The 16,415-nt window shown below is 34.6% G+C and overlaps 1 pseudogene across 1 annotated transcript; it reads left to right on the plus strand.

Annotated features, from left to right (window-relative positions):
- The first annotated feature begins 15,372 nt into the window (after positions 1-15,372).
- LOC146897706 (brassinosteroid-responsive RING protein 1 pseudogene) lies at positions 15,373-16,110 on the plus strand (annotated as a pseudogene). The gene has a single exon (XR_015023809.1). The product of XR_015023809.1 is annotated as a brassinosteroid-responsive RING protein 1 pseudogene (transcript).
- Positions 16,111-16,415: the final 305 nt, after the last annotated feature.

Genomic DNA, 16,415 nt, shown 5'->3' on the forward strand with positions numbered 1-16,415 from the left:
TTAAGTTTGAAAATGGGATTTTGAAGAATAGAAAGATTGAGAGGCCTTAAAGGCATGAGAATTAAGAAAAAGGTGAGGTTTGATCAGTTATTTTGGAAAGAAGTCAAGTATGATTAATTTTCATTGAAATTTGATTAAGAAAATAAAAGAGAAAATGCAATGGGATTTTGATCCCAAGGTTTATTTTGAAAATGATTTGAGTGAAGTTTGTTCAAGTTTTTTTGGAAAATGATTTTTCTAAGTATAAAGCCTAAACATTCATCTAAACATACAATCCTAAACATACATCTAAACATGCATATTCTAACTATATATCTAAAGTGGTGTGTGTGCATGTGTCGGTGCTTGTGTCGGTGTACATTATTAGAGTCCATTGTCCTTTACATCATTGGCCTAGATACATTCTATGGTCTTGCAAGAATTTTAAAATTGCATAAAAGTAAAGTACAAAATTCCTAAGTTTTTACATTCTAAGTATTGCATGAATTGTAAATTGCAAGAAAATTAAACTAGAATATGAAATGAGATGAGCTTGCATGAAACATGAAATAAAAGGGGTTAGTAGCACAAATGATATAGTAGCAAAAAAATGAAGCAAGTAAAGCAAGCAAGAACACATTGAAACTTGACACTTTTTAGACATTTTGAAAGGGCAAAATCATAAAAACAATAAGGCAATGGCATAGAAATAACCAAGGGATTATGAGCATATATTTTGACACACTTTGAAACCAAGAATTTACCAAGAGCAAGAGAAAGATTAAAATGCAAGAAATTGACATAACCACATGCTTAAAATAGATCATTATGAATCTTGTAAAATATTAACCCAATGACCTAATAGCCAAATTTTCAGTCATGATGCAAGAATAAAAAGGACTAATATCTCACAAAATTCACAATGATTCCCATGAGCGTAGTCATCACATTTATTTCCACATTTTTATCAAGATTCGAATGCACACTTAAACGAGCAAACAAGAATGAAACTCACACACATTTTTTATGCTTTAGAGATAAAATCCAGCATGCACAAATTCAAGAAACACACAAGAAAGCTATGCAAGAAGTGCATGATTAATTTGGAGTCCTTTTACAACATTTTAACGAAAACGAACCTTATTGGATCAATAAAGAAACTAACGCCTTTTCCACATTTTTAGACCCAAATTAATCATGAACTAATGCAAAACAACAATTAGAATTAACCAAAAAAACCTTGCAAATTTTAGCACGTTTTATTACGAAAAACAATCAAACAGGGGGTGCTGCAAGCATTGCAAGGGTTCAAACTGGAAAACACATGATAGCAAGTAAAATAATGGGCTTAAGGCTGAATCCACTAAGTCCATGGGTTGTGGGTTGGCTGGAGCAGGTCAAGATCCATGGATCATGGGTCATGATACATATGTAAAGGATTATGTAAAAATCATTTTCGTTAAAACACTTTTCCTTCTAAAAAAAGAGTCTGCTCCCTTCTCTCTACAGACATGAAACCGCCGCCCCCAATTCATCTTCTCCGACGAGTATGAAGCTTCCGGCACGGTGGCCGGTGGTGGCACCACCGTGTCGGAGTTTCAAAACTCCACCAAACTTAAAAAAAATTACATATCTCAAATCTTCTCTCCTTCCTCTATTCGAATCAGGTTCTAGTTCTTTCCAAAACACGACGAGGAATCATAGATCTAACGAATGAGTCACGAAAATTTCTAGAGAAAAGATGAACAAGAACGAACGGGATATGCAGTTTACCTCTGTTATGGACGCGATGGGAGCTACGAATCTAATTCCCTTCTTTGTTGTTCTTCACGATCTAGATTCTCCCTTCTTTCTTTCCAACAATTCTGTTTCGTTCTTCCTTCACCGGTTGCTGTTTCAGAACTGCTTGCTTCGTGCGACTCAGCGTGCCTCTTCTCTGGTCCGGTTCGAATTTGATTCAATTTCTAGCGAATTGAGGAGAAAAACCAGTTCTGCTCCTTGTGACTTGTGTTCTAATCGGTCTGCACATGGATGCAAAGTGAATCGACTTGTTGTTGAGTAATTCGGTTTGAACAGTGTTGTTGTTTGGATCAAAGTTCTATGCCATGGAATTTACGTGATTTTGTGAATTGATTGAGGCTTTTGATTGTTGAAGATGAAGATGGAAGTTGAAGGTTTGGTTATGGAGAATTGGTGAAGGTTGTTATGGTGGTTGAAGGTTGTTGAAGGTGGAGGAAGAGGTAGTTAGGGTGGTGGAAAAAGAAAAAAGTTAGTTACGGTTGTTGAAAAAAAGAGAGAAAAGAGAAAAATTGATTTTGTTATTTTTTGTGGATTTTTGTGAAAAAATGATTGAATGAAATGGTTAATTGACCCTTTGACCAATTTATAGGCTAGCTCATTGGCCTTGGACCAATTGGAGTGGGACATGTGGCACTGGACTTGTAACAAACTCTTATGGACCAATAGCATTTGGACACATGGCACTTGGACTCTAACAAACTTAAAAGGGATTAAAATGTAAATAACAAAAGTACAAGGACCGAAATGAAAATTAAAACCAAAATTGAATTGAAAAAGTAAATTGAAAATTAACGTAAAGCAAGACGATTAAAAACAATAAAGCAGATAAGAGATTTTATGTGAAATGACCAAAATGCCCCTGGAGGTTTAAAACGACTAAAAATGACTCAGATGAAATTTTAAAATGATTTCTTAACAAGGGGTTAAAGCAAGAGCTTATACAAGTAAGTTAAAGGACTCAGAGACAAATTTTAGAATTTAAACAGGGCTTTAACACATGAAAAGACTAAAATGCCCCTAGGGGCAAAACTGACCCAAAAATGACTTCAAATGCAATTTTTGAAATGGATTTTGACATAGAATGAAACAGAGACTTATTCAAACCAAATGAAAAGACTCAAACAAATTTTTAAAAGACTGAAAGAAATTTTGACATAGGAAATGACTAAAATGCCCCTAGGGGCTAAACTGACTAAAAAAATGACTCAACTGATATTTTTTTGAAATGAATTTTGACATGAGATTGAAACAAGGACTTCTACAAACCAATTTAAAAGACTCAAACAATTTTCAAGGATTAAAATGAGTTGAATGCAGGAAATGACTAAAATACCCTTTTCATGAATTTTGCAAATAACATTGAAATAAAATGCAGAGAAAGATGCAATTGATCAGGGACAGTTCAAATGAGTTATAATGCAAGAAAAGAAGAATTGAGTTAGTATTTTTAGGTCCAAAATTAGGGTATGACAGCGTTTGACCCGCTTTTGATTTCACGACTGAACATTTAATTCTTTTCAAAAGAAAGTGGAAAAAGGTTCAAATACCACATTTTTTAGGGATTAAGGGTTCGGGGGTTGGTTATATTTAGGGAAGGTGTTAAGCACCCTAAATATTCATAGTACTCTACGAGAACCTCTTGATTTTATTTAACTTTTGCGCTATAAACTTGTTTGCTTAAAAAATGGAATTTGAAATGATAAAATAAAAGAAAGACCTAATTTATCTACACTTTTATTGATTTGGAAGGACGCATGTCCTTTGCCTACGTACCCGTGAGGGATCAAAACCTCGTAGTTCGGGATAGAAATTGACGTTTGATTGGTTTTGTGTTTTTTATGAGTTTTAAAAAATGGTTTGAAATAAAGAGCCAAGTGGCAAATTGGAATTTGTTTGTGTTTTTTATATTAAAGAAAAATGACTCAAAGTAGAATTAAGATTGGTTTGAAATTTGATTAAGAAAATAAAATAAAATGAACGATCACTTGATTTTAGATCAAGGTTTGCTATGAAGATATTTTTTGTGATTTTTGTTATTTGAATGTTTTTTTTTATTTTGAATAATGATATGAAAATTATACAAGCAGAATGAGAAAAATAATGTTAAGCTGAAATATGAGGTTATTTTAACACGGACCAGAATATTCTGGAGAATGATTATATAAGCAGAAATATAATATTAACAGTTGATTTAGGACCAGAGCACTCTGGATTAATTTAATTAACAAGGACCATATTGTTCTGGAGAATAATATAATATTAACAGTTAATTTAGGACCAGAGCACTTTGGATTGAGGTGTGTATTTAAAGACAAAATTTAAATATGCATATGATAATAGTGGACAATAGAATGTGATGCAAAAATAAAATAAAAATGCATGAGAATTAAAATAAAAATGCTAAAGAAATTAAAATGCATGAAAGAAATAAAAACATGAGATGCAGGGGAGTGTATGAAGTGATATGGGGGTGTGCAGAAAGCAAAAGAGAAAGACTGAGCTGAAGGACATGCAAGGCGCATTGGGCCAGATTATGGGCTAGACCGGTTCGGTTCAAGCCTGGTTCGGGTCCAGGAGAACCGAACCGGTTCGAGGGAGTATATAAGGGTTATAAGACCCTTTTTCTTTCATTTCCCCCTTACCTTTCTCTCTCTAACCTTCTCTATAGTGAGAGAAGTTCTCTCTTCTCTCTTCTCTCTTCATTTCTTTCATCTTCTCCGATGGAGAAGTGGGTGCCGGAAAGAGCTCCGGTGTTGTGGCCGGCGAGCCATCGCGACGCCGCCGCCGCACCGGAGCTAAAAAGCAAGAGATAAAAACATGTCTATTACTGTGAATTAGGTAAAGACAAACATGCAAGAAATGAAATCATGTCTATTACCGTGAATTAGGTAAAGACAACAATGCAAGAAGCGAAATCATGTCTATTACCGTGAATTAGGTAAAGACAACAATGCAAAAGATAAAACCATGTCTATTACCGTGAATTAGGTAAAGACAAATATGATAGAATTTAACAAAGGACACTCGAGATAAGGTTTGAACAATTACTGGAGAAATTTGGATAGACATTGGTAAAGATGAATATTTAGTGGGACCTGCCACTTGAAACAAATTTGATTGGTGATAAACTCTGAAACAACCACATTGGGGATGACTTTGTTATGTATTGGAGTAAGACATAGGAAATATAACACAACCATGTGTGAATGATATTTGTATGCATGCTATGTATGCATGAATGAATGAATGTATGAATATGCACGAGACTCATATGACAGTACAATGGTAAGACTGTTGAGACAAGATTGGGCAAATCCAAAGAAAGCGGCCGACATCATGTTACCAGCATTCAACACTCTTCATAGGGGATAACATCACTTGGGGATGAATCAAACATTGTTGGGGTAAAGCCCTTTGAATAAACACTAGCATAAGTCGCCATTTTGCGGGATACAACCCATCAATCAATCATTCTGGCAGAAGTCACCATTAATCAAACGAGCATAAAGTGCATTCTTCCATTTGACCCACTTGAATTGTGATGCCTCTGTCTTTTTCTTCATTTTTCCATATTTTTTTTTACAGAGGTCATCTCCCAGCATTTGGTCATACCTACCTTGCAAAGTTCAACTGTCCTTGAGACGGATACTGATGTATGTTCCACCTACTCAAAAGTTCAAAGAAAATGTACTTGTTGTTTATGCATTCCAAAAGATATGAAAAAAAAATTAAAAGAAAAAAATTTGGTTTAGGTATTCACATCAAAAATAGAAGAAAATTTTGCAAACATAACAAATGAGAATTTTAAATAAATGGGCACATGCTCAAATTAATGTAATGGAGTGGTAGCATGCCAAAGGCGTGGCTCCACGGATTCTTAAAAGTTTGGAAAATGGTAATCATATGGGAAAGGTACATTGAACACAATAACCGCTATTCTCCCTGACAACTTTGAATGCCCATGTTCCGAGTCTTTGATCTGCAGATGCTTCGAATCGGAGGAATTTTGATAGTTGGATGCCCCAAGTGGACTGTGCCTGACCGGATGCGACCTTGAATAGCCCCTGTTCCGAGTCTTGGATTTGTAGATGCTTAAATTGGAGGTTCTTTGATAGCAGGTATGCCCCAAGTGGACTATGCCTGACCGGATGCAGTTACTTTGTCTTTTGATCCTTAACTTTTGCATAGATCGCCTTTTTAGGTTTTCAATCTATCAAGATAATCATTTTGGTTCATGTCTCTAATTTTTGCCTGGACCGCCCTTTCAGGTTTTCAGTCCACCGAGACGCTCATTTTTGCCTAAGCCGCCTTTTCAGGTTTGCGACTTATCGAGCTCATATTTTTGACAAAGTATTGCTTGACTGCATCAGTATTCATATGATATGTGAGTTTGCCACCATAAAAAGTTGTAACAGTCATTGCACATGGGCCTTCATAATTAGGCGTCCACTTATCCCCGTAATTGGGTAATATATTGTTGAGCACAAAGCCACTTTCTTGATATTCACGGGGGACGAACCTTCTTGTTGGAAGTTTGTTTAAACCTCTTTTGATATAGTTGTATAAGGTCGTCATGTATTTTAAGTTCCATCAAGCTTGGACTTTAGCAGAACTCCTATTGACGGGACTTTCGACCTCCACGAGAAGCATTGCCTTTATGTTGTATGCTGAGGGAAGGAGGGGGGTTGCCCCTATTGACTGCAGTACAATACCCATGCAAGGCAAATTGTGCCAGTCTTTGTACATGAAAGTCCTCTACTGGACAAATCTTTCTTGATATTTGCAGCTTCGATGGCCAAAATGCCCCAGTAGGCGAGAAATCTCATTGGAAAACTTCTTCATCATCCTCCTCTTTAGCCTTGGATATAAGGAACTCAGAGTCGAGAGAGTACAGGGTTTAAGTGTTCAACGAGTTTTAAAATGCATGATTTGATTATTGATATAAACATTATGATTATGCAGATATGTGGAAATGATTTAAAGAGAAAGGATTTTTTTGGTTTTTTTTTTCTATTACCATTTTTTCCAGAAAAAGCACAAAAATAAAAACAAAGTCGGGATCAAAGCGACTTTTCATTAATGATGAAAATACATAAAGTAAAAAGTCCTAAACAAGTTCACTTTCGTCTTGGGTGGGACGAGAGGATTTTTTTTTAAAAAACATAAAGCAACAAACAAACATATTTTTTGAACAAATGAGTCGTATAAATAAACATCAGCAAAGACCTAATTGCAGCTAAACATTCCATGTACCACTCGAAGCTCATGGACCTCTTGCTCAAGCTGATCCATCTTTTGTATTTATACGAGTGTTTGCATATGCGAGCCGAATTTCGATGAAGACATCAAACCATTTTACTGATCGATTGACACGGACTAGAAACTATGAATGCACATGATGTATGAAATGCTTATGTAAAAAAAAAGTACAAAATTTTTTGTTATCGAAGGATTTGCCAAGGTGAATTGTAAACATCGCAGATGAACGTGATCTCATTTGAAAATTTGTAAAGATATTGCAATCAGTTCTACTTTCAAAAGGTAAGAACGAAACCAAGGAAGAAGTTCTTAACAAAAGTCAAAAGCTTAGTTAAGATTTTTAAAGTTTGTATTTCTTGGTGTTCATCTTTACAAGGTGGAATATCTCTGATGTTTACAAAAATTTATCTAAATCATTCGATGTTTTGATGAGAAAAGTTTTTATGCATGTATGCATGATTATGCTACACAAATAGTGAAAACGTGGTGAGGTTTAAGTCCATATGTTGGAGCCAAGGATAACAACGCCATTTGGTAAGGACTATGATTTAATTTGCACTTGTAACAAGGGTTCTACCAAGTTCCCAAATTACAACTACCCTTATGATTACATCGGTGTATAGGAATGCTCCTAGTCCAATATCATCTATAAGGAAGTCTAGTTTGAGTGTAGTATAGCGTGACAACTAAAGTCAAGAATGCTCTTGGTTCAGCCACCGCACTACGTTGTAAAAAGGCCAAGATGGGTTAAGGGTTACTAAGGTCCACGGCTTCGACGGACACTCACATTGAAAGTAATAACGTTAACACAAATGCTCATGTTAACAAGACTACTACCTTCCGTGAGGCCTCCACCGAGTAGGGTTATCACTTGTAAACAAGGTCCAAGAATGCTCTTGGTACGTCACTATGATTTTACCCCGTCCTAATCTTATGTTTCACTCAAGCACGGGTATAGGACTTATCTCACCACTCACTTTAAAAGAAAAGGGAAGAACAAACATACACGTAATTTCCATCTTTTATTTAATAATTTTTTTTTTTGCAAGTTTAGCCCAAAATTTAAATAATGCCAAGTTAGGCTTAACCCTCTTACTTTTAGTCCCCAGTGAAGTCGCCATTTCTGTCGCGTCATTTTTCGGACGGTCAAAATGCCATTTGATTGGCGTTTGACCCGCTTTTGATTTCACAACTGAACATTTAATTCTTTTTAAAAGAAAGTGGAAAAAGGTTCAAATACCACATTTTTTAGGGATTAGCGGTTCGGGGGTTGGTTATATTTAGGGAAGGTGTTAAGCACCCTAAATATTCGTAGTACTCTACGAGAACCTCTTGATTTTATTTAACTTTAGCGCTATAAACTTGCTTGCTTAAAAAATGGAATTTGAAATGATAAAGGAAAAGAAAGACCTAATTTTTCTACACTTTTATTGATTTGGAAGGACGCATGTCCTTTGCCTACGTACCCATGAGGGATCAAAACCTCGTAGTTCGGGGTAGAAATTGACGTTTGATTGATTTTGTGTTTTTTATGAGTTTTAAAAAAAGGTTTGAAATAAAGAGTCAAGTGGCAAATTGGAATTTGTTTGTGTTTTTTATATTAAAGAAAAATGATTCAAAGTAGAATTAAGATTGGTTTGAAATTTGATTAAGAAAATAAAATAAAATGAACGATCACTTGAGTTTAGATCAAGGTTTGCTATGAAGATATTTTTTGTGATTTTTGTTATTTGAATGTTTTTTTTATTTTGAATAATGATATGAAAATTATACAAGCAGAATGAGAAAAATAATGTTAAGCTGAAATATGAGGTTATTTTAACACGGACCAGAATACTCTGGAGAATGGTTATATAAGCAGAAATATAATATTAACAATTGATTTAGGACCAGAACACTCTGGATTAATTTAATTAACAAAGACCAGATTGTTCTGAAGAATAATATAATATTAACAGTTAATTTAGGACCAAAGCACTCTGAATTGAGGTGTGTATTTAAAGACAAAATTTAAATATGCATATGATAATAGTGGACAATAGAATGTGATGCAAAAATAAAACAAAAATGCATGAGAATTAAAATAAAAATGATAAAGAAATTAAAATGCATGAAAGAAATAAAAACATGAGATGCAGGGGAGTGTATGAAGTGATATGGGGGTGTGCAGAAAGCAAAAGAGAAAGACTGGGCTGAAGGACATGCAAGGCACGTTGGGCCAGATAATGGGCTAGACCGGTTTGGTTCAAGCCTGGTTCGGGTCCAGGAGAACCGAACCGGTTCGAGGGAGTATACAAGGGTTATAAGACCCTTTTTCTTTCATTTCCCCCTTACCTTTCTCTCTCTAACCTTCTCTCTATTGAGAGAAGTTCTCTCTTCTCACTTCGTTTCTTTCATCTTCTCCGATGGAGAAGTGGGTGCCGGAAAGAGCTCCGGTGCGGTGGCCGGCGAGTCATCGCGGCGCCGCCGCCGCACCGGAGCTAAAAAGCTCTCTTTTTTTTTATTTTTTTGATTCCTACTTCTTTTCTCTCCCTCTTTCCGATTCTAACACTGAAATTTTCGAACCTTAACCCTAGGGTCCTAGATCTATAAAGAAAGAAAAAAAACAACTACCTTTAAATGAATCCGGCTCGTGTTTGGCCATGGCTTTGATGTTGTTTACGATTGGAATGTAGTGATTTGGTTACGGTACTAGGTTTTGTGGCTTGTGGGGTTTGTGTCACTGTGATTCGGCCGGTGTGTTTACGGTTGTGTTGGTTGTGTGTTGATTGTAGTTTGGTGTTGGTTGTGTGTTGTTTTGGATGCGTGAAAACTGTTGTGCAAACTGGTTCTTGATTTTTTTGCAGGTTAATTGTAAAACGGAATGGCTTCTATGTATTGTGTGAAATTGGCTCGTTTTTTGTCTATTTTAGCTGGTTGCAGATGCTTGTTTTTATAGAGTTTTGGATGAGACATTGTGTCTTGTGAAGGCAACAACACAAAATGCTTTGGCTTGGTTCAAAGGGGACAAGGCACTGTTACGGATGAGCTGTGAATGAGCTGTGATATGGTGACATTTGTAACTTCAGCAGAACATACTTGAGAATGTTCTTCTTGTGTCAAATTGAATTTGTTTTGGACAAAAAAAAAATATAGAAGGACTAAAATAAAAACAAAAATGAGATAAAAATAAAGATAAAAAAATACTTTAAAGTTAATAAAAGATGGAAACTAAAATTTAAATAAAAAAATGAAAAATTGAGAGAAGAGGGCCCGACTCAGAACCAAATATGAGGTATTTTAAAATACCTCTCTGCCGAAATTTTCACTGAAAAGGCAAAGACTGATCGGAGTCAAAGGACACGTGTCGGTGTATGAATGTAGGATTTTTGGTCAAAAATTGGGGTATGACAGTCATCAAGTATTATCTCATCATATGAAGTGTGATTTTTGATCGAATTTGACTATTACCTCCACAAATTTATTATTTAGCCCGACAACAACAACAACCAAGTATGATCTCATCATATACCTCATGTCTATCCAATTCATTAATATGTAGATCTTTCTTAATAGCTTCTCTTATAATTTTCTAGATTTTCCCCTGTCTGTAGTGTCTTTTCTACTCTCTATTTGATCTACTCTCCTTACTACAAAATCTACATGTTTTCTCTCTACATGTCTAAAACACCTAAGACTAGTTTCTACAATCTTTTCAACCATAAATGTTACCCTAACTCTCTCTAATGTTGTCATTTCTAATCTTATCATGTCTAATCTTACCACACATCCATTTTACCTTCACAAATTTATTATTTAGCCCAACAACAACAACCAAGTATTATCTCATTAAGTGGGTAGGCTACATGGATCAAACAACGCCATAATGTTTTAACATCATACACCTCATTTCTATCGAACTCATTAATATGTAGATCTATCTCAATAGGTTCTCTTATATTTTTTCTAGATCTTCCTCTGTCTTTAGTGATTTAACTACTCTCCATCTAATCTACTTTCCTTACTATAGAATCTATATGTCTTCTCTCTATATGCCCAAAACACCTCAGACTAGTTTCTACAATCTTTTCAAGTAAAGATGTTACCCCAAATCTCGCTAATGTTGCCATTTCTAATCTTATTATGTCTAATCTTACCACACATCCAACACAACATCCTCATATATGCTACGCTTAATTTATTCTTGTGTTGGTTCTTGACAGCCTAATACTTTGTCTCAAGCAACATCGTCAATCTTACAATTGTCTGATAAGATTTTCCTTTCAACTTGAAAGGTACTTTCATATCACAAAAACACATGAGGCCTTTCTCCTTTTCAACCACTCAACTTGAATTTCATTGTTTACATCTCCTTCTGTTTCTCTGTTGTATTATACTATGTATAAAAGATATTTAAATTTTATGACTTGTTGTATGATATGATTTCCATCATTCACCTATAAGTTAGAAATACTCCGTATTTCGCTAAAATCACATTCAATATACTTTGTTTTTCTTCTGATCAGGTGGAAGTCATATGTTTCTAAGGCCCGCCTTCAAGTCTCCAACATCCATTTAAGTCCTCCCTCGACTCTCTAGACTCTAAGCAGGACTATATCATTTTCAAAACACATACATCTTGATGCTATCTCTTGGATGTCTTTCATGAGTACATCGAAAACTAAAGTGAAAAGATAAGAGATCAGGGTTGAACATTGGTGCAATCTTATTATTATGGGAAAATCGTTGATGTCTTCATCATGTGTCCTTGTTTTAGTCGAGACCCCTTATACATAACCTTGATTGCTCGAATATAAGATATCATAACTCCTTTTCAAGGGTTTTCCACAAAATCTATCTAGGAACTCTATCATACGCCTTATCCAAATCAATGAAAACTAGATGCAAGTATTTTTTTTGTATCCATTTGATATCGCTCCATCATATCTCGTATTAAGTAGGTTGCTTCAGTGGTCGACCTCCCTGACATAAAACCAAATTGGTTATCAGTAACTTATGTCCCTTTTCTCAGTCTTAATTCAATCAATCTTTCTCATAACTTCATGGTATAACTCAAAAGTTTAATTATCACTTGTAATTTATACAATTTTTTTATAGCTCTCGTTCTTATAGGTCATAATTAAAGTGTTTCTTCCCCACTCATCAATAATTTGATTTGACCTCATAATTTCGTTGAAAAGATTGGTAAGCTAGCTAATGCCTCTACCTCCAACATTTTTTCACACTTTAATAGATATATTGTTTGACCCAATTGACTTGTCATTACCTATTATTTTCAACTCTTCTTTTACCTCGTGTTTTTGAATTTGTCGATAGTAGTTATAATCTTGATCCTTCTTTCTAACGCTTAGCCTATTAGAGTCTAGTAGCATTTCGTATCCTTCATTAAATAAGTTATGGAATTTTTTCATCTATCCTTTATATCATTTTCCTCAATCAAAACCATACTTTGTTCATCTTTAATACACTTCACCTAATCCAAGTTTTTTTTTTGTCTTTCTTGTCTGTTCCTTAGCAAAGTTCTCTCTCTCTCTCTCTCTCTCTCTCTCTCTCTCTCTCTCTCTATCTATCTATCTATATATATATATATATATATATATATATATATATATATATATATATATATATATATATATATTACCCCATTGGTGCCTAAGGATCCATATAACTTGTCAAAAGTTTGAGTTATTTCTTCATTCACCGCCTCTTTGGTCTCTTTCTTAGCTTTCATATAAATTTTAAGCGAATCGGAGTTTTTCACACTTAGACCAAAGGTTTAAAACATTTTCTTTTGATTCTAACTTTACTTTGAACACTTCCACTTCACCACTAAGATTCTTTACCCCTGGGTCAAAAACCTATTGATTCTCCAACGTTTCTTTTGCTACTTTTCTAATCATATATGTCTTCTTATCTCACATATAATTTGCACTTCCTTGTAGCTTCATGAAACCTCCCTCTAGAATATTTTGTTGGAAAATCCTTTGTTTTTCACCCTTCAAATGTCATCCCTTGATTCCCCACTGTGGATTCTTCTCTTTGCCCTCCTCTTAACTCTTACGTCCATAACAAACATTTTATGTTGGATAGTGAAGCTCTCTCTCAATATGACATTACAGTTCAAACAAAACTTTTAGTCTTATTTCCTATATGACGAAATCTATCAAAGAATATCTCGCATCGCTCTTGTATGTTATAAGTTGCTCATCTTTTTCCTAAAGCACATATTAACTATAATATGATTAAAAGCCGACGTAAAAATCAGGATGGATTTGCCCTCTACTTTAACCTCCCATAGGCCATATCGTCATGCAAGCCCTCAAAACTTCTTGACACACTCCCTACATGTTTGCTTAGATCCCCTCTTAGAAATACTTTTTCTATTGGTATATCCTTAATTAAGTCTTCTAAATTCTCCAAAAACTTTACTTTAAGGTGATATTTTAATCTTACCTATGTTACGTAAGCACTAGTAATATTAAGGGGGTGTGTCTTGTTCCACTATAAATTTTAGGGTTATGATTCAATCTTTTATCCTTTTTACATTCAAAATATCCTTCTTTCACTCCTTATCAACAATAATTCCTACCTCATTTTTCGATCTAATTTTTCAAGTGTACAAAAACTTAAATCTTGAACTATCTAATTCATTTACTTTCCACCCACCAACTTAGTTTCTTGTACATACATAAAACTAAGTCTCCCCCTAACCATAGTGACCACTATTTCCACAATTTTTTTTTTGTAAAGTGTCTATATTCCATAATGAATCATACTCTCGAACTAACTTATTTTCCCACAATCACTCGTTCATGAAAATGTGGGAACTCTTGCTTGTTTTCACTGCATCCAGGTGGCAATGAAGTAACTCTTGCTCATTTGACATTGTACTTGAGCTATAAAATGTGTTGCTTTGGGCAATGACCTATAGCATTCACACTATTACGTATTTGATTCATGTCATAGAGATTCGACTAACTTTTACATTGGTTGTCGAGGCTTAATTCAACCCTCTCTTTTATACGAGCTTGAGACTAGCTATGCATGACAAGAGACTAGTATAGGCAGGAACAAAATGTATTATTTAAGTTTAAATCGTTTTATATTATACTTACATCTCTAAAAAGACTAAAACATACATTTAGTTCAATTCCCTCCAAGGAAAAAAGTATTATTAGTTCAATTAAAGTGAATTATTTGTTCACTAACACTTGGGTCATTGATGTCTTGGTTTGGCCAAGAAGATCCAAAACGTGACACTCCAATCAAACCTGAAATGTTTGCCACTGTCGATTAATCTACATGCTTATTTGTATAATGGTGCATCCTTTTCACCCACTTCAAATTTCATAACCGTGATGGCCTCCTAACCAATTCATGATGCCATGCTGGTTGGCCAGGGTTCTCATCACCGACGCACCATATTTGTCGTATTTCCCTTTGTCCTCTGTATACTATGCTATTTATGGGTCTTTTAGTGGACTTGTCCCACCTTGCTTCATTTGGGTCCCTTACATCTACGACTTTTCTTTAATAAGGCACTACATGTACTATCACTTTACTCCATTTTGTGGTGCATAGATGATAGATGAAGTGTGTTGGTATTGATACTAAAACTTTTGCCACTACATCTGGTTTTTTTTATTAAAAAAATGGATATTAATTTGTACTCATTTTGTTGTCACAAACTAATTTCTAGACAATATATTCCGTCTAAACCTTCAAGTCACACATCTCTTGAAAATTCTCTTGAAAATTGATGCTAAAATTAGTTTATAAGCAACATTCACATACATCAATCTAAAGAGACATTTTTTACAATGGACAAACCATAAAGAACTTACATTTAAATTTGATAATACTTCAAAACGTGGTGTGACGTACTTAAAGTTGAAAAAGAACGACTTATAACCTTATATAACTAAAATATATATTTTCATAAAAAATTTCTCATGAGTTTATAATTCTTTTAGTAGTTTATAATTTTTTATAAGCAAGTTTAAGTGTTTAAGCTTCTAAAATGTATTTTTTTTCTCGAAAGACTTACAAATGTATTTACATTTACCTTTAAACTCGAATTCAGAATCCCTTAACTTCAAAATCTGTCCATTTACCACTATACGAGTTTTTTAAGAAGTCTTCAAAAAAAAAGTCTATAGAGTTATTATTATTTTTTCTTTCAACTACCACTATAATTTTTTTAATCTATGTAAACTCCCACTATAATTTGTTTAATCCTACGTAAATAAAATAATACAACACCCATATTTGGGATGGAAAGTAGTTAAATTATTTCCCACAAAAATCCAAAAGAAAGTTGGCTATATATTCCACACTCACTGCCTAAAACCGAACCTTCTCTTTCCTTTCCCCTCACTTTCTCATTTCCCACATACACACACTTTCTCTCTCTACCACCCAATATCTCTCTCTCTTTACACCAATTTCCGATGGGTTTTCCGGTAGGCTACGCCGAAGTATTCTTCCCAAACCTCTTCCTCCACACTTTAACCCTCCTCGGCCTCCTCCGAAGATTCGTCTTCCTCCTCTTCCACTTCCTCGGCCTCTCCGATTTCCTCGAAACCGATACTCTCCACACCGGAGAAGAAGCTACATCCACGCCGGAACCATGCAAAAACCCCTCCGTATCAGCACTTCTGATCCGGGAGTTTTTACCGGCGACAAAATACGGCGAACTCACCGACACAGAAGAAGATTGTTGCTGTGCAGTTTGTTTGTTCGAATTCTCCGAGGAAGAAGAGATACGATGTTTGAAAAACTGTCGACATATTTTTCATCGAAATTGTGTGGACCGTTGGATTGATCTTGATCAGAAAACTTGTCCACTTTGTAGAACAGGTTTTGTTCCTGATGATATGGTTGATGATTATAATCAACGTCTTTGGGTTGCTTCTGGTATTAGTGAGTTTTATAGTTATGCAGATTATACTTCTACTTTCTAAATTTATTTGTTTTAGGGTAGGGTAGGGTTTATGGAATTATTATCAAGATGAAATGAAATGTACATATAACAAAAAGAAATGAAGATAAAAAGAAAAAGAAAATTTTGTATGATTGCATTTCTTACTTTTTTTATTGATGTAGTTGTTGGATGTGCATCCTTTACGTTTCTCAAAAGAAATGAAGATCTTTATAGACACAAAAATTATACAATGATTGTTTTAAGATTAAAGTAATGATTCTTTAAATGTTTTCACTCATTGTTAAAGGCACCACACATGTTAGAGATTAGAAACGAAAATAACGTATCTATGGGAATAAAAAAATCTTAAAACAAGATTTTTGATACTAAAAATATATTATACTTCGTTTTCAAACTTTTGATACAACGTCTTTTTTTTTTTTTTTTTAGAGTA

Source organism: Medicago sativa, chromosome 8 (genome assembly GCF_051527215.1).
Source record: "Medicago sativa cultivar Bolivia chromosome 8, Bolivia_mono, whole genome shotgun sequence".
In the NCBI taxonomy this organism is placed as follows: Eukaryota; Viridiplantae; Streptophyta; class Magnoliopsida; order Fabales; family Fabaceae; genus Medicago; species Medicago sativa.